At 51.9% G+C, this 19495-nt stretch overlaps 1 long non-coding RNA gene across 1 annotated transcript; it reads right to left on the bottom strand.

The window, feature by feature from the left end:
• Positions 1 to 12336: 12336 nt before the first annotated feature.
• Positions 12337 to 15033, bottom strand: LOC141020999 (uncharacterized). Its single transcript, XR_012180996.1, has 2 exons — positions 13822 to 15033; positions 12337 to 12579 (listed from the first exon to the last, which is right to left on the bottom strand). It is a non-coding gene; the product is annotated as an uncharacterized lncRNA (long non-coding RNA).
• Between the last annotated feature and the right edge of the window lie 4462 nt (positions 15034 to 19495).

Genomic DNA, 19495 nt, shown 5'->3' with positions numbered 1-19495 from the left:
AGAACCGTGGACGAGAACTATGCCCGGAGGGAGAGACGAGGCAGCAGCTAAGGCCAATGTGTTGGGATGCCTAGCTGCACCCCTCCCCTATATTTATATGCATGGGAGGGCTGGGATTCCAGCCCTGCTCCTAATAGGAGTTGGCGCCAAGCGGGAGAGGACTTGGACTCCAAGTCCAATCCTATTCCTACTAGGGCTCCCCTTTTTTCCCTTCCCTAACCGCATGGGCTTTTGAGGACTTGGTGAGCCTGGCCCAATAAGTCCAGGGCACCTCCCCTCAACCCATGCCAGCCCTTGGGATGTGGTGGACCCACTTGTGGACTTCCAGACCCGTCCGGAATCCTCTGGAACCTTTTGGAAGCTTCCCGGTACAATACTGAAAAAAGTGTGCCTTTTTCTGGAATCCAAAATATGACTTCCCATATATAAATCTTTACCTCTCGACCATTCCGAGACTCCTCGTGAAGTTTAGGATCTTATCTGGGTCTCCAAACAACATTCGGTTACCAATCATCAAATATCCCAATACTACTCTAGCGTTAACGAATGTTAAGCGTGCAACCCTACGGGTTCGGGAATCATGTAGTCATGACCGAGACCTCTCTCCGGTCAATAACCAATTGCGGGACCTGGATGCCGATATTGGTTCCTACATATTCCATGAAAATCTTTTACCGTTTGAACCACGATGTCAAGGATTCGGTTAATCCCGTATGCAATTCCCTTTGTCCGGCGATATGTTACTTGCCCGAGATTCGATCGTCGGTATCTCCATAACTAGTTCAATCTCGTAACCGACAAGTCTCTTTACTCGTTCCATAATACAAGATAACGTGACTAACTCATTAGCCACAATGCGTGCAAGCTCTTTATGATGTTGTATTACCGAGAGGTCTCAGAGATATCTCTCTATCATATGGAGTGATAAATCCCGGTCTTGATCCGTGTCAACCCAACAAACACCTTCGGTGATACGTAGAGCACCTTTATGATCACCCAGTTATGAAGTGATGTTTGGATACACACTACGTATTCCTCCGGTGTGAGGGAGTTGCATGATCTCATGGTCTTAGGAATAGATACTTGACATCAAGAAAGCTATAACAATAAAGTGATACGATCAACTGCTAAGCTTACGGTTGGGTCTTTCCCATCAGATCATTCTCCTAATGATGTGATCCTGTTATCAAATGACAACTCATGTCTATGGTTAGGAAACATTAACCATCTTTAATCAACGAGCTAGTCTAGTAGAGGCTCACTAGGGACATAGTATTTGTTTTATGTATTCATACATGTATTTAAGTTTTCGGTCAATACAATTCTAGCATGAATAATAAACCTTTATCATGAACAAAGAAATATGATAATAACCAATTTATTATTGCCTCTAGGGCATATTTCCAGCAGTCTCGCCCTTGCACTAGAGTCAATAATCTAGTTTACATAGTTATGAATCTAACACCCATGTAGTCTTGGTGTTGATCATTTTTTGCCCGTGGAAGAGGTTCAGTCAATGGGTCTGTCACATTCAGATCCGTATGTACTTTGCAAAGTTCTATGTCTCCATCCTTAACATAATTACGAATGGAGTTGAAGCGGCGCTTGATGTTCCTGGTTCTCTTGTGAAACCTAGGCTCCTTGGCAACTATAATAGCTCCAGTGTTGTCACAAAAGATAGTCATTGGATCCGATGCACCAGGTATTACACCAAAATCGGATATGAACTCCTTCATCTACACTCCTTCTTGCGCTGCTTCCGAAGCAGCTATATACTCCGCTTCACATGTAGATCCTGCCACGACACTTTATTTCGAACTGCACCAACTGACCGCTCCACCATTTAATGTAAATACGTATCTAGATTGAGACTTAGAGTCATTTGGATTTGTGTCGAAGCTAGCATCGAGGTAACCCTTTATGACGAGCTCTTCATCACCTCCATAAACAAGAAACATGTCCTTAGTCCTTTTTAGGTACTTCAGGATATTCTTGACCGCTATCCGGTGATCTACTCCTGGATCACTTTGGCACCTACCTGCCAGACTTATGGCATGGCACACATCAGGTCTGGTACACAGCATTGCATACATTATAGAGTCTATGGCTGAGGCATAGGGGTGACTTTCATCCTTTCTCTTTCTTCTGCCGTGGTTGGGCTTTGAGTCTTACTCAACTTCACACCTTGCAACAGAGGCAATAACCGTTTCTTTGACTGGTCCATCTTGAACTTCTTCAGAACTTTGTCAAGGTATGTGTGTCGGGGTACACAAACAGGGGTGTATGTTTCCCCCTGACTTGTGCACAGACAGCAAACCTCCAGCCCGACAAGATTGCAACATCCAAGATCAGACCAAGCAAAAGAGATCAGTTCTTTGAGGAGTCAGAGAGCGTATCAAGAAGACCAAGTCAAGCCAAAGGAGCAAGACACCACCAAGGGAAATCCTCCCTTGCCGGGCAGGCGAGCCTGGCGAGGTCAAGGTTACCCCGAAGACAAGCATCAGGACTGTCCCGGCAGGCCTGCCGGGCACGACGAAGGCAAACTACCGCACTAGGGATCCACCGCTCCACCTCACAGCGACGCAAGTCATCGATCGGTGCGGTGTCAAGCCCCCAAGTGACTAAGTGGCTGTTTTTTGCCACATGGCAGCCACTTCCTATTTAAATCACCTCCAAATGACACCCTCCCAGAGACGTGTCATGCAGGCAGGAGAGAAGGTGGCTGAACTGCCCGGCAAGGCTTGCCGGGCATGCCATGATGTGACACTAAGCGGCGCATTTAATGCGCTCTGCCTTGTTTGCAGATTTAGGTATGATAGCATTGTTTGCTATCTAATCAGTGCACAATGACTAATTTGCCACTGTGGTGACCCCTTGATCTATAAAAGGACGCCCGTGGCAACCATAGAAATGATTCAGACCCTTGTATACTCATACGCGCATAGCCGTTCTCGCCCCGAAGCAACCCTGTCGGGCTAAAGCGCTGCGTTTCCTCCACAATCCACTATCAATCCACCAAAGCAGGAGTAGGGTTTTACGCCTCGCGGCGGCCCAAACCCGGGTAAAATTGCCCGTATGATCTCTGTCGTGTTGTGCTATGATTCTTCGATCTTTATGCAATGTTCTCATCCCCCTTGCCGAACCACAAGGGGCTGATGGACCCATAGGTGGTCATGGTTTCCCACGACATCTTTGGCACGCCAGGTAGGGGGACAGCGCTCGCGCGAACCCGAGAAGCGTACGCGGCGCGTCATCTTTATCATTGTTTTCTTCATCGACGGCTTCATCATCCGTGGCGCCCAAGATGAGGCGGGGGATGATGGGAACGGAGAGGGGGAGCGATATCGCTTCCCCCACATCCTGTTCGATCCCCATCGCCTCCCTCCGCCACAGCTGCTGCAGCGGCAAGAATCAACAATGATGGCAGCGAGCCAACCCCAACGGGTCGGGCGGCGTGGTCGCCATGCAAGTCCCGTCCCAGGGAAAGGAACAAAGTGTATAGATACCAGGTTTCTCTTTCCGCCACTCTCACTTATCGACAATCGAGCCACTCTGGGTTCCAGCATTGTCAATGTCGATGAGTACCGCGCGGAACTCGGTTCAGCATTTACCCTACTTAGGGAAATCCTGAGTGGAGCGCTGGTGTGAATCCGTTGATCGACGCCTCGGCAAGTGTGCTTCGGCAAGGCCGTCCGCATTAATGTGACTTCTATGCGAGCCGCCACCAGATTGTCTAGAAAGTATGGAGAGGAAGAGAGAGAAACCAGTCATACCTTACACCACGTCCTGACGCCCGCAAGATACATATGGTTTTCTATTGGCCCCTGCCGGGAGCCAGAGAACTGCGCATAGCATTCATCCTTCCCGAAGCATGCGAACGGAGCAAGCGCTTGCGGCTAAAAGGAATGAGAGGAAGCAAGGACAAAAGCTAAGTCCATGCAGTCATTACTCCCCTATGAATTAAGGTTTCGCATTTGTTTATCCCTAGGATATCGAAGTGTTCGTATGAGGAAATCCTTCATGTGATGGCACCTTGCTAGTTCTATGTTTCCACCCTCGTTCTGTTTCGAGCCTGCTCGCAGAATGGGCAGCTACATCGAAAACTACCAAGGAAAAACCTACCGGGATGCATCCATGCCAAGATGAATGCTAAGGGCTTGACCCTTATGACAATCGCGGCAATATGATACCGGCAGGCAACCAAAACATGCATAGGGACTAATCATACGAACACTGGCGGGTGGATTTAAAAGGGATAAACACACAATCAAAGATTAAGCAAAAACATCAGTTCCACACAAGCGTAAACAGTACGATGTCTAAACACAGGACATGCATCATGTTTTGTTATAGGACAGCTCAGAGGCGAGAGATAGTTTAGTCCTGGGCCTGGCGACCTCGTGAAGTCGTTGGGACAGAAAGGACCTTGTCGACGAGAGGGGCGACCTTCTCTTCGGCGGCAGAAATATCTGCACCCTTCGGCGGCTTCTGGAAGCCATTAGCGAGGTTGAGATCCGGATGGCAACAGGCAATGTTGCTCAGAACCATGAGGAGGGCGTTGCAGGCAAGCTTCCGGGATTCAGTCACGAAACGACCGGCCCTTCCCTCTTCATGCGCCTTCATCTTGTCGATCAGCTCGTTGAAGAAGACCCCTAGCTTGACGATGGGGACCTCCTGCCTGTTGGCCGAAAAGATTGGCCCTTCCATGCCCATCGCTGTAGCTTGGGCGGTGAGACGCTCGGCAATATCAATCAAGCTCTTGATCCAGAGGTAGACCTGCTCGGAATGGTTCGCCGGCTTGTCCTCTACATCCTATCGAAGACGCCTGGCGGTGTCCAGGTTTTCTGTCAACTGCTGCTCATGGGCCCCGCTCGATTCTATCAAGCTCTCCAAGGTGCCAATCCTAGCCTTTGGATCTTCAATGGTGTCGTTGGCAGTCTCGAGGCCTTGGCTCTTGGAGGAGAGCTGTGATTGTATATCCTTCAAAAGGATATCTGTTTTCTGCGCCTCCTCCTTGAGGGTCGTGACCTCCTTGACGCTCCCGACAAGCTCTTCCGTCAGCTTGGCCACCTGTCTGTCGAGGTTGGTCTTGGCAGTGGATGCAGCAGCAAGGTCATGAGCAACTTTCTTTAGTTGGGTAGCAGAATCAGCAGTGAGGGCATCCAGGGCGGCTTTGTGCTTGTCCTCTAGCTCCTTGGTGCGCTGCTGCACTAGGGCTTCCAGATCGTCTTCCTTGGCGTGAAGGGTGGCCTCGAGCTTCTCCTCCCGAGAAGAGATGTCCTACTCCCTGGCATCCAGAAGCGCCTTGCGCTCCACCATGCGAGCCTCCCGGGCAATGACATCCTACCTCGCCATCGAGATTGTCTCCTGCTGCTTCATCAAGACCAGGAACTGCTTGGCGTGCTAGTCTCACAGCTCGTTGCCCTTGTCCCTCAGTTGTTGATCCACCTTGTTGGCGGACTTGCGCTACTCCTTGAGCACCTGCCATTTCTGGCTGTGCCGGCCATGCATCTCCTAAATACCTGCCGCCATGGACTCCAGGAAAGATAAGTCCATCGCGACAGCAACAGAATCGTCTGCCTCGTCGACCCCTTGGTACAGCGACGCCGGAATGCACTGGAGCTCTTCATCAAGTTCCATGCTCGTCGCCACTGACGAGCCGGGGGCTCCGAGCCCAAGCTGCGGGAGCACCAGTGCCAACTGGCTCGAGGATGGCTGCGAGGCCCCTGCCATGGTACCGAATGAGGGGAGGGGGTCCATGGTTTGGAGGGGTGCCTTCTCCTCAACCGTTGCCCCTGCCCCTAGCGCGCCGTCAAGGATCTGCTCCGTTTTCGTTGGGGGCTCACGGACGCTCCCGGCAGCATGTCCCTGCCCCTCCGCAGGCTTCATCCGTGGCATCCCTCCCTATGCTGGCCACTTCTTCCAGCAGTCGAGGCTCTTCGGCCTGAGGGACTGCAAGCAAAGATAACAAGCAATAATAAAGAAGTGCAAGTATTAGAGAGCCAGAAGCATGAGGCGAGATGATAAAATAAAGCAAGGAAAAGGAGCAAATGAGTTACCCGGAGAAGTTTGTCGTGCGGAAGCTTCAGTCTCCCTAGCAACATCAGCTGCCGGGCCATGATTTCTGTCCCCCTCCGCGGAAACCAAAGCGTTGTCCTAGATGGACCCTTCCATGCCAATCCTTGCCGGGGAACCTTCAACTTCGACGATGGGCGAGGCGAGCCCTTCTTGAAGGGGCTCGCCCTGAATCATCTCTCCCTCTCCTCTAGCCGAAGAGGTTGGGAGTTCTCCTTCATCAATCCCCACGGGAGGAGCCAATCCCGTGTTTTCGTGCCGGGGGCTGAGCTGGGGGCTTGGTGTTGGGTCGTTTGTGTTGCTCCCCGCCAAGCCCATACCTTCCATAGTCTTCGGCGACTTCGCACGCCTGAGCCATTTCGACCGGTGGATGAGAGTCTCCGTCTCCTCCTTCTCCTCCCTGTCAACAACGGCAAGCAAGATCAATCAACGAGTGCAAGCAGGCATGCTGAAACTACTGCGAGAAAAAAGGAGCGGTCTTCCTTACTCTTAGTCAATGAGCATGGAGCTCAACTCGAACTCCACGGGCGGCGAGGGAGCCTTGGTTCTCTTAGCAGAGGGACGGAACTTTCCGGCAACTTTGAGCCTTGCTGAGGCACAGGGGGCTCCGATGAGGACGAGCTCTGCGAGGAACTCGAGCCAGACTAGGAGCTGGAGTCAACTCCCGCAGCCATTGATTGATTCGAGGGAAGGGTTTTGGCCTCAGCGAGGCGAGAGGACTACCGGCGCACCGCGTCCGGCTTGCTTCCTTTGGAGGTAATCTTCTTTACCTTCTTAGGGCAGGTGCAGGATCAGGAGCCACTGCTCCCCGATTGGCAGCCCGCCTATGAGGGCGCTGGTCCAAGACTGGCTTGGGGGCTTGAGGGCCTACCGTGAGCCACTCCTCTTCGGGCTCCCCTGCCTCCTCAACCTCCTCCTCCTCCTGGGCCTCTGCTGCCGCGGTGTACAGAGCCTCAATCCTAGAAGGCTCATCCCCGACATGCTCGTCCCCGATATGCTCACTCCCGGCGGGATCATCCACGGCAGCCTCCTCCATGGCTTGCGCCTTGCTTCTTCCGTGGAAGGAACCTTCATCCTCAGCCTTCTCCTTTTCCTTTGCTGCCTTCCCGGCCTTCGCGGCAGCTCGAAGCGCCCTGTCCTCCTCCAGCCACTTCCTGATATACGCCTCCTCCACCTTGGAGGTGCGCTTGTACATTGTGGTCTCCACCCTGGTAGCCCTTTCCACAAGAGTAGAAGACCATGCGAACTCTTCGTTGAGTGTGGGTAACTTCCAGTCACCCGAAACTCCATGAGCATTGCAATCTGGCATCCATTTCAAGATCTGGTCCCTGGCAGAATTGATGTTCATTGGGATGACATTTGCCGGCAACTTGAACAGCCCAAAGCTGCCAAACAGTTGACCACACAACCAAGCATGGCCATAGACTGACAGGTTGTTGGTCAGGCCAGGGAGCAACCTCATCCTATCCACTGCATCCCCATACTCCTAGGCGAACCTGTCCCTCTTCTACAGTGGTGTGATGCGACGAAGGAGGAAGTCGGCTCCCACATGCTCGATAGTTAGCCCGACAGCCTTTAGGCTGGTGATCATGTTTATTGCCGGGCGGAGCTTGTCGTCGGAGAGGCCAACTTCCCTCCAATCGTTGCTGCACTCGACGCACTCTGTTCGCGCTTGGCAAAAATCTGGGGCCTTCTCGTCTTGGATCCAGCACCAATCTGCTCTCCATTCCTCCCATCTACCACGCTGCTGACCTAAGAGATAGCCCCAGCTTCTCCTCGCCACCCGTGGCATCCATCTTATGTTCCCGGAACGGTGGGCTTTGTTCTCCACCCGTGGGACAAAATAGTGCCTGAACAAATCGACATTGGGGGCAACTCCAACAAAGTTCTAGCACAAAGTGGGCAAAAATCTCCATACACGCCATTGCATTTGGTGTGAAATCTAGAAGATGGAATCCATAGATCACCATCATTACTTCAAAGAAATCCTAGAAGGGAGGGCAGAGGCTGCAGATGAAATACGCACAAAAGAATCGGTATGAATCTGGCGGGTCCTCTTCCCCCTCTGCTAGAACTTTGGGTGCGCCATGCCCTTTCGGGACTTCCCTCCCTCATAGGTATCCAAACCTTGCTTTCAGAACTTCGCCGTCCAGGTTCGACGGGAAGAAGACGACATGTCCCCTCAGTCTCCTGTCCAGCTCCGTCGCTCTTTTGCTCCCCTCAGCGGCCACCTCTTTCGCGGTGGCCGTCTGCTTCCCCTTGGCGGCATCTTTCTTCCCCATTTCTTTGAGCTCTGACGTGGATGGGGGAGGAAGTTGGTTAGGGGATCAGCGGCAAGTACGGGAGAGGAGGAAGAACGGTTGTTTGTCTTGCGGAAAAAGATGGTGGAGGGGTGGAGCGGGCAACGAATGAGCAGTGCCCTTCTGCGTTTCCCTTTCTTAAGGAAAGGACGTGGGGGAGGGCACGACTCTTCAGAAAGTTACCGTTTCACATTAACTGTTGCAGTCCCACTACCCCACGACCCACAGTAATTACGCGAAGTGGACGTTGGATTGACTAGATATCATGACAAACCATTGCACGCGCAGGATTCTCTCGCCACGTGTCATGCACTATTTGGGGCCTAACCCAACGTGCCCAGCGACACGTATGGCTCAGGCCCCGGGGCTTCTGTCGGGGTACACAAACATGGGTGTATGTTTCCCCCTGACTTGTGCACGGATAGCATACCTCCAGCCCGGCAACATTGCAACATCCAAGACCAGACCAAGCAAAAGAGACCAGCTCTTTGAGGAGTCAGAGAGCGGATCAAGAAGACCAAGTCAAGCCAAAGGAGCAAGACACCACCAAGGGAAAACCTCCCTTGTCGGGCAGGCAAGCCTGGCGAGGTCAAGGTTAGCCTGAAGACAAGCATCAGGACCGTCCCGGCAGGCCTGCCGGGAACGACGAAGGCAAACTACCCTACCAGGGCTCCACCGCTCCACCTCACAGCAACGCAAGTCATCGATCGGTGCGGTGTCAAGCCCCAAGTGACTAAGTGGCTGTTTTTTGCCACATGGCAGCCACTTCCTATGGAAATCACCTCCAAATGACACCCGTCCAGAGATGTGTCATGCAGGCAGGAGAGAAGGTGGCTGAACTGCCCGGCAAGGCTTGCTGGGCATGCCATGATGTGACACTAAGCGGCGCATTTAATGCGCTCTGCCCTATCTGCAGAGTTAGGTATGGTAGCACTGTTTGCTATCTAATCAATGCACAATGATTAATTTGCCACAGTGGTGACCCCTTGATCTATAAAAGGAGGCCCGTGGCAACCATAGAAAGCATTCGGACCCTTGTATGCTCATACGCACGTAGTCGTTCTCGCCTCGAGGCACCCCTACCGGGCTAGAGCGCTGCATTTCCACCACAATTCACCATTTATGCCTCGTGGCGGCCCGAACCTGGGTAAAATTGCCCGTGTGATCTCTGTCATGCTGTGCTACGATTCTTCGCTCTTTGTGCAATGTGCTCATCCCCCTGCCGAACCACATGGGGCTGATGGCCCCATAGGTGGCTGTGGTTTCCCACGACAATGTGCTTTGTGAAAGTCCTATTAGACGTCTTGATCTATCTCTATATATTTTGATGCCCAATATGTAAGCAGCTTCACCGAGGTCTTTCATTAAAAAACTCTTGTTCAAATAACCCTTAACGCTTTCCAGAAATTCTATATCACGGAATCAGATAGATTCTGAAACCACTCCGATTAGAACGAGATAAAAAACCAATAAGGCTGAAAAGATTTAGGTAACACTCCGGCTGAAACATGGAGGGATAGAATACGAGCTCGAGAAATGGGATGATATTTGACTTAAGGAACAACACAAAATCTCCGGAAAGAATTGAATTAATAGGATGAGAGGAACAGGGAGGAAAATGACAACTTGTGCCACGAATGAAATAGAAAGCAACCTTAGAAGAAAGGATGGAACGGAGTTGTTAAGGAAAATCAACAACGAAAAGAATACACTTGTTGTGGACTTATTGATAACATCTCAAAATTATGAGTTGGTAACCTACCACAAGCGGAAAAGATTGAATAGCTGAGAAGAACGAAGAAATGCAAAACTCCACTTCAAAAGAAAACAGAGAATTATTTGCACTTCGAGACACGATAAGAAAAGATACTTGAGCTCCTTCGATAAGAGTCTTGATGAACACTTGAGAAAAGAATTAAGTCATGACGAGCCACCGTGAAGAACTCCGGTACCAAAAGGATTATGAGAAAAAATAGAAGAAAGAATAGCATAAGCTCTGAGTCTTGCGATGATTTAGATGGAGGTTCCGACGAGATGGCCGAGGAAGCTTAGAACTCCGGAAAGAAAAGGTGAAAACACTTGGAACTAAGATTTATTCATCAAGAACGAACTCTGAAGAAAAGGAAAATCTTGGCGACGATGAAATAAGAATAAGAATTACGTTATGCTTATCCTCATCAAATTTAATTGATGACAGCCGGATCTTGCATTCAACTTATTCTTGTTGGAAAAATTAAGGGGAAAAGATATAGCGCCAAAACTTGAGAAAGACTTCGTGAACCACCGGTAGGATTTGGAAGAACGAATTAAATGATATGAAAGCAACAGGAAGAGATCTTGAGCGAGCCACCGTTAGAATTCAAAATTGACTGACGAAGGAGGATGACTCACCGGGAAAATAGGAAAAGCACTAATATACTTGAGGGAATCAAGATGCAATAGAAAGAAGAGATCGCGAGCTGATTGAAGCATTCTTGAACGAAACACCGGAAGAATATGAAGACGGGCGAAGGGGCACGAATATAGAATGATCGGAGATGGATTTGAACACTTGAGACGAAGAAATCTTCTGAACAGATGGCCTCCAGATAATTGAGACAGAAAACAACTCCTGAAATACTCCGGATGGGTGAAAATAAATGCACGGCTAGAAACAATTGGATAGGCTAACATCGAGCTAGCACCGCGAATCTCCGAGAGAACTGTACTTCGGTCTTCAATGTTGAGAATGAACGACGAGAAATAACACCAAAATTGTTGAGATACTCCGGGGTAATGAAAAGCGAAGAGGTTGAGCGAACAAAGAAAATAATTTGAAATTGATCTTGGAAAGGCATCTGACTGATGGAATTCATACTTACGTCAAACTTCGAAAAGGATTTGAGAATAGCTCCGGAAAAATTAGAAGAGTCAGGTAAGATCCTGGGAAAAGACCTGTGGGTCAGGGCCCACCGAAAAGAAACATCGTTGAAAAAGGATTGTTGATCAGATAGATGATGCACCGGAACAATTGAAATATTTGAATGAGGTGACAACCTCGAATTAATTCGAACACAGACGAATCTCCTGATATGTCTTTATCACTCCAGAACGATTAAATGACAAGAGGGGAACGAGCAACGGAAACATTTGAGCCGAGGAAAGAACATAATCACTATTGAAAAATTGGAATTGAAACCACCGGAGAAGAAAAGAGATGAAGAATGCCAAAACGAGACGAGAATTCACCAGTTGAAATAACTGACGGAAGACTGAAGAGGCTCTGCACGGATGAAATTGCTGTTCGAAAGAGATTCAGACTCCGGTAATAAAAGGGGTGGTAGGGCGGGAAAACAACGACAACTTGGAAGGGGAAATCGACGAATAGCTTTGAGGAGAAAAACATCGGTTGAAATCATTGAGGAGAGAATGCAAAGATTGCACGCGAGTAGAATGGATACTCGATTACGAACTCCGGTTCCGAGAAGAAGAAGGGAGGGCGGGTGGGAAAAACAAAGACAACTTCGGACAGGGAAAACGACATCGGAAGAGAAATAACCGAGGACTGATCTCGCAAGAGATGACGAGGACCGAAACACTCGAAGAGAAATGCTCCGGATTGAAAAAGAGGAAAGACAACGAACGAAAACTAACCACGTGATCCTGAAGAAAAATTTGAAGGGGAAGAGGAGTAGTTCAAAACACCTACGTCAAGATTTCTCACCAGAGCGACGAAGGGGCTGAGGAGTAAAAAGAATTCCTACTCTCCAATATAATTAGACTCAGAAAAAGTTTTCTTCTAGACTCAACAACGGCCAAACTACACGAACAATCAAGGGGAGCTCCTAGGGTCGGTCGAGGCTCTGATACCAACTTTGTCACGCCCAATATGCGATACTATCCTAAAGAGACCCGAAGGCCCCACCAAGGATAGAACCGCATATTGAAACGCTTTTGCAAGGTGGATATCATTACATCAACATTACATAATATTTGGGGATACATACAAGGCATACAAATGCCGCAAGAATACATCAATACATCATACATAAGATCAACATCCGACTACGGATGAAACATAAACAGAAACTCAAACGACATCCACCCTGCTAACCCAGGCTGCCGACCTGGAACCTATCCCCTGATCGAAGAAGAAGCAGAAGAAGAACTCCAAACAAACGACATCGCTCTCGCGTCATGATCATCGCACAACCTGTACCTGCAACTGGTGGTGTAGTAATCTGTGAGCCACGAGGACTCAGCAATCCCATTACCATGGGTATCAAGACTAGCAAAGCTTAATGGGAAAGGAAGGGGTAAAGTGGTGATGTTGCAGCAGCGACTAAGCATGATATGGTGGCTAACTTACGCAAAGAAGAGCGAGAAGAGAAGCAAAGGAACGGTCGTGAACTAGCAATGACCAAGAAGTGATCCTGAACTCCTACTTACGTCAAACATAACCCAGAAACCGTGTTCACTTCCCGGACTCCGCCGAGAAGAGACCATCACGGCTACACACGCGGTTGATGCGTTTTAAATAAGGTCAAGTGACAATTTATCTACAACCGGATATTAACAAATTCCCATCTGCCACATAACCGCGGGCACGGCTTCCGAAAGATAATACCCTGCAGGGGTGTCCCAACTTAGCCCATGATAAGCTCTCACGGTCAACGAAGGATATTCCTTCTCCCGGGAAGACCCGATCAGTCTCGGAATCCCGGTTACAAGACATTTCGACAAAGGTAAAACAAAACCAGCAAAGCCGCCCGAATGTGCCGACAAATCCTGATAGGAGCTGCACATATCTCGTTCTCAGGGCACACTGGATTGTCCAAGCTTCCGGTAGGCCAGACCAGAGTTGCCCCTGGTGGCCACCGGCGACTGACAGGTTGGACCAACACTCAGAGGAGCACTGGCCCGGGGGGGTAAATAAGGATGACCCTCGAGAGCGCGACTCCCAAGGGAAAAGAAATAGGCTAGGCAAATGGTAAAACCAAGGTTGGGCCTTGCTGGAAGAGTTTTATTCAAGGCGAACTGTCAAGGGGGTCCCATAAATCACCCAACCGTGTAAGGAACGCAAAATCCGGGAACATAACACCGGTATATCAGTAACTAGGGCGGCGAGAGTGGAACAAAACACCAGGCATAAGGCCGAGCCTTCCACCCTTTACCAAATATATAGATGCATTAATAATATAAGAGATATTGTGATATCCCAACATAAACATAATCCAACAAGGAGCAAACTTCATCTTCACCTGCAGCTAGCAACGCTATAAGAGGGGCTGAGCAGAGCGGTAACATAGCCAAACAACAGTTTGCTAGGAAGGGTGACAAAGGTTAGAGGTTCATGGCAATTTGGGAGGCTTGAGGAGCAAGTGAATAGGTAGCGCAGCAAAGCGTTAGAACGAAGCAACTAGCATAGCAATGATAGTAATGAGATCCAAGGTGACGGTCATCTTGCCTGAAATCCCGCTAGGAAGAAGAACGAATCCATGAAGAAGATGGAGCCACGAAGACGAACGAATCCTCACGATCGCAACGACACGGGAAACTATCGAGAAGAAGCACACAACAAGGTAAACACACCACACAAGAGCAAGGCATGATGCTCAAACAAGAATGATGCATGACAAAGCTAAACGAAGCTACTCATGACAAGAGATGATGCATACAAGAACAACACATCACAGCAAGTTTAAATGAGGCCGGAAACAACACATAACAATTCCGGTAAGTCCTCATATGCCAATTTCGAAATTGGTCCAGAACTGAATAAGCATTAAGTTGAAGTTGTTAAACAGCAAGTTAAAGAGCACCAAGATGATCTACACGAAAATCTAGTCAAATTACATATAAAGTTCATTAGATTCGGAGCTACGGTCTAGAAGATATGATCAAAACAAGTTAAACATGGCATTGACGCAAAATGCATACAAACATCAAGCAAACACCTCAAAACAAGGATGCAACATGATAATATGTAACTACATACAATTCTAAGCAAGTTTCATATAGAGCATGCTGAAAACGGAGCAACGGTGCAACACATACACTCCAAACAATACATAGCAACAATCTGACGAAACAGCAACTAGGCATCTAGCAAGCATCAAAACAGTATGCTACGGTAACTCAACATGAAAACAAAAGGCATGGGCATGATGTACAGGTAAAGCACAACGAAACATGAACACTGAGCTATCTCCAGAAATCACTAGAACAAGCCCAAAAGGGCATGGCAAGATTGCAAATAATAACAGGTTCACAGACTTGGTGAAAAAACTGGACATGGCAAAAATCAGCATCAGGTAGCAATGTTCAGAGCACGAAATCAACATGCTACAGGAACTTAACATAGCAAAACAAGGCATTGTAGTGTTCTACTAAATGCACATGACAAAAGTCCCTTACTGACCATAAGCCAAAAAGGACCCTAAGATATGATGGCAAGCATGTAACCATAGCAAGTTTCGTTATCAGGTTTCAGACTTAGCAGAAAACAGAGCATGGCAGAAGTATTAACATGTAGGCCTCTTTGTGAGCTTGATGAACTCACTACAGAGCAATGCATGACAAAACAAGCATACCTACAGCAAGATGGCATGTTTATGAAGCTATCCATGGCAAAAACAATTGCATAGCATGTATGGATCAACTACAATAAGCTTGGCAAAAATGCATATCATGTTAAGAATCTACCAGAAATATTTTATAGCAAAAGTAGAGCAAGATTGAGTCATGCTATGGTACTCTAAAATTGCAAACAATTGCAGGAATGGATCAATTACAACTATAGCTACAAAACATCCTTACTGAACATCTCCAAAATATGCATGGATCTCTCTGTAGCATCAAGTTTACATGGCAAAATAATTACAGCAGACAAAGACTTGGAGAAATCACTAAGTCCCTGAAAACAGAATTATTACGGGACCTACTTTGCATGCTTGTGCTAGTCACCACAGAGATCACAAAAATACAATGGCTATACCACTGGAAAGATGGCATGGTATACTTCAAAACACATGTAGAGCTCATGCTCAAAAGATGCACAGAATAAATGATACAAAAATGACAAATCTCCAAGTTCTGATAAGAACCAGAGAATAACAGCAACTAGCCCTCTTCCAACGAAGATTTGGGCATCAAGATGACCTCTAATGAAAATGATGCAATTGAACAAAATGAAGAGCATCGCGAGACGAACAATTTGACATACTACACGCACGAATCGGAGCTACATGCACAAAGTTACGGCATCTCGAACAGAGCAAGATACTGAGAATTATTGAGGACTTCGGCAAAAAAACAACCTTGGGGGGGGGGGCGAAGTCAACGCGGGCTCGGGGATCCAGATCGAGCCGAGCTCGGCGGCAGAGGCGCACCGGCGGGGAGACCCGGAGGAGCTCGGGCTCCGGCCGGCGAGAAGGAGGCCGGCGAGGCGCCGTGGCACGGGCGGCGGAGGCGGGGTGGCGCGGCGCCGGCGGGACTCGGCGGGGCGGCGCCGGCGACGGCAGAAGGCGGCGACGGGAGGAGCTGCAGCGGCGGCGGGGTCGGCGGGTCGCCGGAGGCGGGGCGCGGCGGCACCGCGGCGGCGGGGCGGAGGCGCGAGGCGGGCGCCTCGGAGCGGCGGCGGCGGCGGCGGCTCGGGCCCGGGATGGGCTCCGCGGGCCGCGGCGGCGGGGAGGAGAGAGAGAGGCGGCGCGGGTGACGTAGGAGTGCCGGATTGCAAAACGGACAACGGGGAAAATGCTCGGATGCATGAGACGAACACGTATGCAAATGCAATGCACATGATGACATGATATGAAATGCAGATGATGACATGGCAAAATGCAACACGCAAGCAGATGACATGGCAACGACAGTGAATAACTGGCAGACACCTGGCGCAACGGATCCGGGGCGTTACAGGCTGCTTACTGTAGCCTCGCTTCTGATGACGAGGGCTTCGTCGAGGTAAGCGTGGCTACAGTGCGCCGCCTCGAGGGCTCTCACTGTAGCCTTACCTCGTCTTGTCTCCTTAATGTGGCTCCTGCTTCGAGGAAGGGAGTAGCCGGCTTCTGGGGGCCGACTACACCCTTGGCCGACTGGGGAAGGTCGGGCCGCCTTTGCGCCTCTCTCTGGCTAAAGGGGCCCGCCGCCCGCGGGCCATACTGGAGTCTGTCATGGATGACGTTGAGGCTAGCATGGCTACAGTGCTGAGCCGAACGGGAGACGGCCGTCCCGTACGGCCTCCTGTGGCCATGCCTGCCTCGAGCTTCGGGGGTAGTGGGCCGCACTGTGGCCACACCCCGTCTTGTCACCGTTATGTGGGTGTAGCTTTGGTGGTTGTGGTCTCGGCCGGCTTCTTGGAGTCGGCGCTCTTCGAGGCCGGCTTCCTGGAGTTGGCCACCCCGCGGATATCCTGGGGGGGAGGTTACTGAGGCTGGGCTGCCTCCCGTGAGTCGGCTTCGGGGGTAGCCGGCCAGGGGAGGTGGTCCAATGCTCGGTGTGCTTAAAGGCCCAAAGGCCTGATAATTTTTCAGAAGAACCAGGGGCAGTCGGTTAGGCTACCCGTGGCCGTTTACTCCGACAGTAGTCCCTGAAGCTGATTGGGCTTCGAGGTTGGGTAGGAGTTGAGAAGCTCGATCAGCTTCCTATCTTGACAAGCCGGCAGCTGGGAGCCGGCTTTGGTTAGGCGTGCCGCCTTGGTCGAAAACTCCGGAGTCGGAGGGCGGGAGCTCGCCAGTGCGTGCACCGGGCCGCGGGCCGGCCACTTGCCGTCTGCGAACCACGTGGCCCCTCTTGGCCGGAAAGCCTGCCAGCCCACGCGCGCGACGGGACATCGCCGCAGGGCCGGGGCCCGCCACGTCCACGCCCGGGCCCAGGCGCGGATTCTCTGCATCCCGAAACCGCCCGCACGTCTCCTTGCGGCAGTTTCGGCTCGCCTTTAGGGCGTAATAATCGCGAGGCGTGGGGGGAATGGGTGCAGTTAATCCCACGTCTCCCCCCACGTCCGGCCTCCCCGGCTTCGCCTCGCGAAGCTATAAGTAGGGGAGATGGAGGGCGGCAGGCCCTCTCACGCTCCTCCTCCTTCCACCACCTTCTTTCGCTTGCCGTTTCTTGCAAAGCGCCTCGTCGCCGCGCTCTTCCACCACACGTTCCTCCGCCGCCGCGCTCGTTTTCGCCATGCCTCCCGCCACGGAGCAGTATGGCGCGGATTGGGACGGCTCCAACGTCCACGAAGATCACGTCGAGTTCCTCCGCAATACGCGGCGGCTGCCCGGCGCAGACAAGGTGGAGGTCCGTCTTGCGCCGGCAAAGGAAATTACGCCGGAGCCGCGGGAGGGCGAGCGGGTGGTCTTCCGCTCGCATTTCTTGCGCGGCATCGGCCTGCCAGTGAGCGCCTTCTTCCGCTCCTGGCTCGATTTCTACCAGCTCCAGCCGCACCACCTCACCGCAAATGCGGTGGTGCTGCTGTCAGCCTTCGTCACCCTGTGCGAAGGCTACCTCGGCGTCCTCCCCACCCTCTTGCTCTGGGGGGAGTTCTTCCAGTCCAAGCTGGGCACGCGCATGCAGGGCGTGCCGGCTCAGACTGGCACCTTCATCGCGTCGCGGAGGTCGGTCGCCGACAACCCCTTCCCCGTCAGCACGCTGATCCAATCGGTGAAAAAGTGGCAAAAGTCGTACTTCTACGTGCGGAACATCGCCCCTTGGGGCGACTACATCAACCTGCCGGCTTACGTAGCCGGCCCACCGGCGGGCAGGCGGCCCCAGTGGTCCTTCCGGGCCGTGACTCTGACGCCGGCTGGGTCCGCAGCCGTCGCCCGAGTGCGAGTGATGACCCAGTCGGAGGGCCTGACGGGGCCCGACCTTCTGGCCGCCTTCGTCACGCGCCGGGTTCTTCCGCTCCAGAGCCGTCCTCATCTGATCTGTCAGATGAGCGGCCAGCTCGATCCGAGCCGGATGTGCACCAAGGACATGCCGCACGAGGAGGTCGCCTATATGGTGAACTACCTCGCGAACTGCAAACTCTCCGAAGAGTGGCAGTTCGGCAAGGAGCCATACAGCCGAGCCAATCCACCGCCCACGATATACTCTCCTTGTTTCTTCTTTTTCTCTTAACTTTGTTGCCGAGTTCCTCTTGGCCGACTCTAACTTAGTCGGCTTGTTTTTCGACAGAGCCCTCTTCTTCGGCCGGCCGGCGGGTCAGACACGGAGCGTCGATTCGTCCCTGACCGGATGGAACACGATCTGGAGGACCCCGACTTGGGGGCGGCCGCTATGGACGACAACATCGAGCCGGGTGGTGGCCAAGCCGGCGGCGAAGCAGGCGGCTCCGGGCACGGAGTCACCTTCGACGACTGGCCGGACGACGATGAGGCCGAAGTCGCCCCGCGCCGCCGGCCGGCATCTGGACGCGGCACAGGTTCCTCCGCTGCACCGCCTGCTCGGGGCGGAGGGCAGAAGTGTCGCGCCGCCCAGGGTTTGTTCGGCAGTCGGACGAAGAAACCCAGGGGCGGGGCGGCAGCAACCAGGCGGGAGGAGGTGGCCGCGAAGGTGGCTCGCTTTCGCAAGACGGTGAAGCAACCGCAGACCGTGTCGGCGTAAGTTCAAATTTTTTTGTATACTCTTTTTCTTTCTTTTCTCTGGTGGTTCCTGAACCCTTGTCTTTTTCTCCAAACGGTCAGAGCTCCATTGTCGCTTGAGCGGGCGGCTGCCGCCTCCGTCATCGAGTCGCCGAGGGGGTCTGGGAGCACCACTCACCGCATGGACCCCCGTGCCGACCTTCAGGAAGCGACAGAACGGAACGCGCGGGAGGCGCGGGAGGAACGGGAGGCGGGAGAGGCGGAGGCACGGAAGGCGGCCGCCGCCCAGGCGGCGCAGGAGGAAGAGGCGGCGAAGGCGCTCGCCGACGCCGCAGCCAAGGCCCAAGCGGAGGCTGCAGTCGCGGCGGCGGCGGAGGAGGTCTTGATGGTCACCCCGCTGCGCGCCGTAGCGCCTGGGGACATGGAGCCCTCGCCAGAAGGGGCCAGCGGCGACCAGCCAGGACTGGAGAGGGACGACGACGTCGTCGTCCTGGAGAGGGCGCCGGTGCCGACCTCGCCAACTGGGGCGGCTCAAGGCGGCCGGCCTGATCCGCCGCCTGCACA

This window comes from Aegilops tauschii, chromosome 3 (assembly GCF_002575655.3).
Source record: "Aegilops tauschii subsp. strangulata cultivar AL8/78 chromosome 3, Aet v6.0, whole genome shotgun sequence".
NCBI classification, from domain to species: domain Eukaryota; kingdom Viridiplantae; phylum Streptophyta; class Magnoliopsida; order Poales; family Poaceae; genus Aegilops; species Aegilops tauschii.
This window is presented reverse-complemented; position numbering and strand designations above follow the sequence as displayed.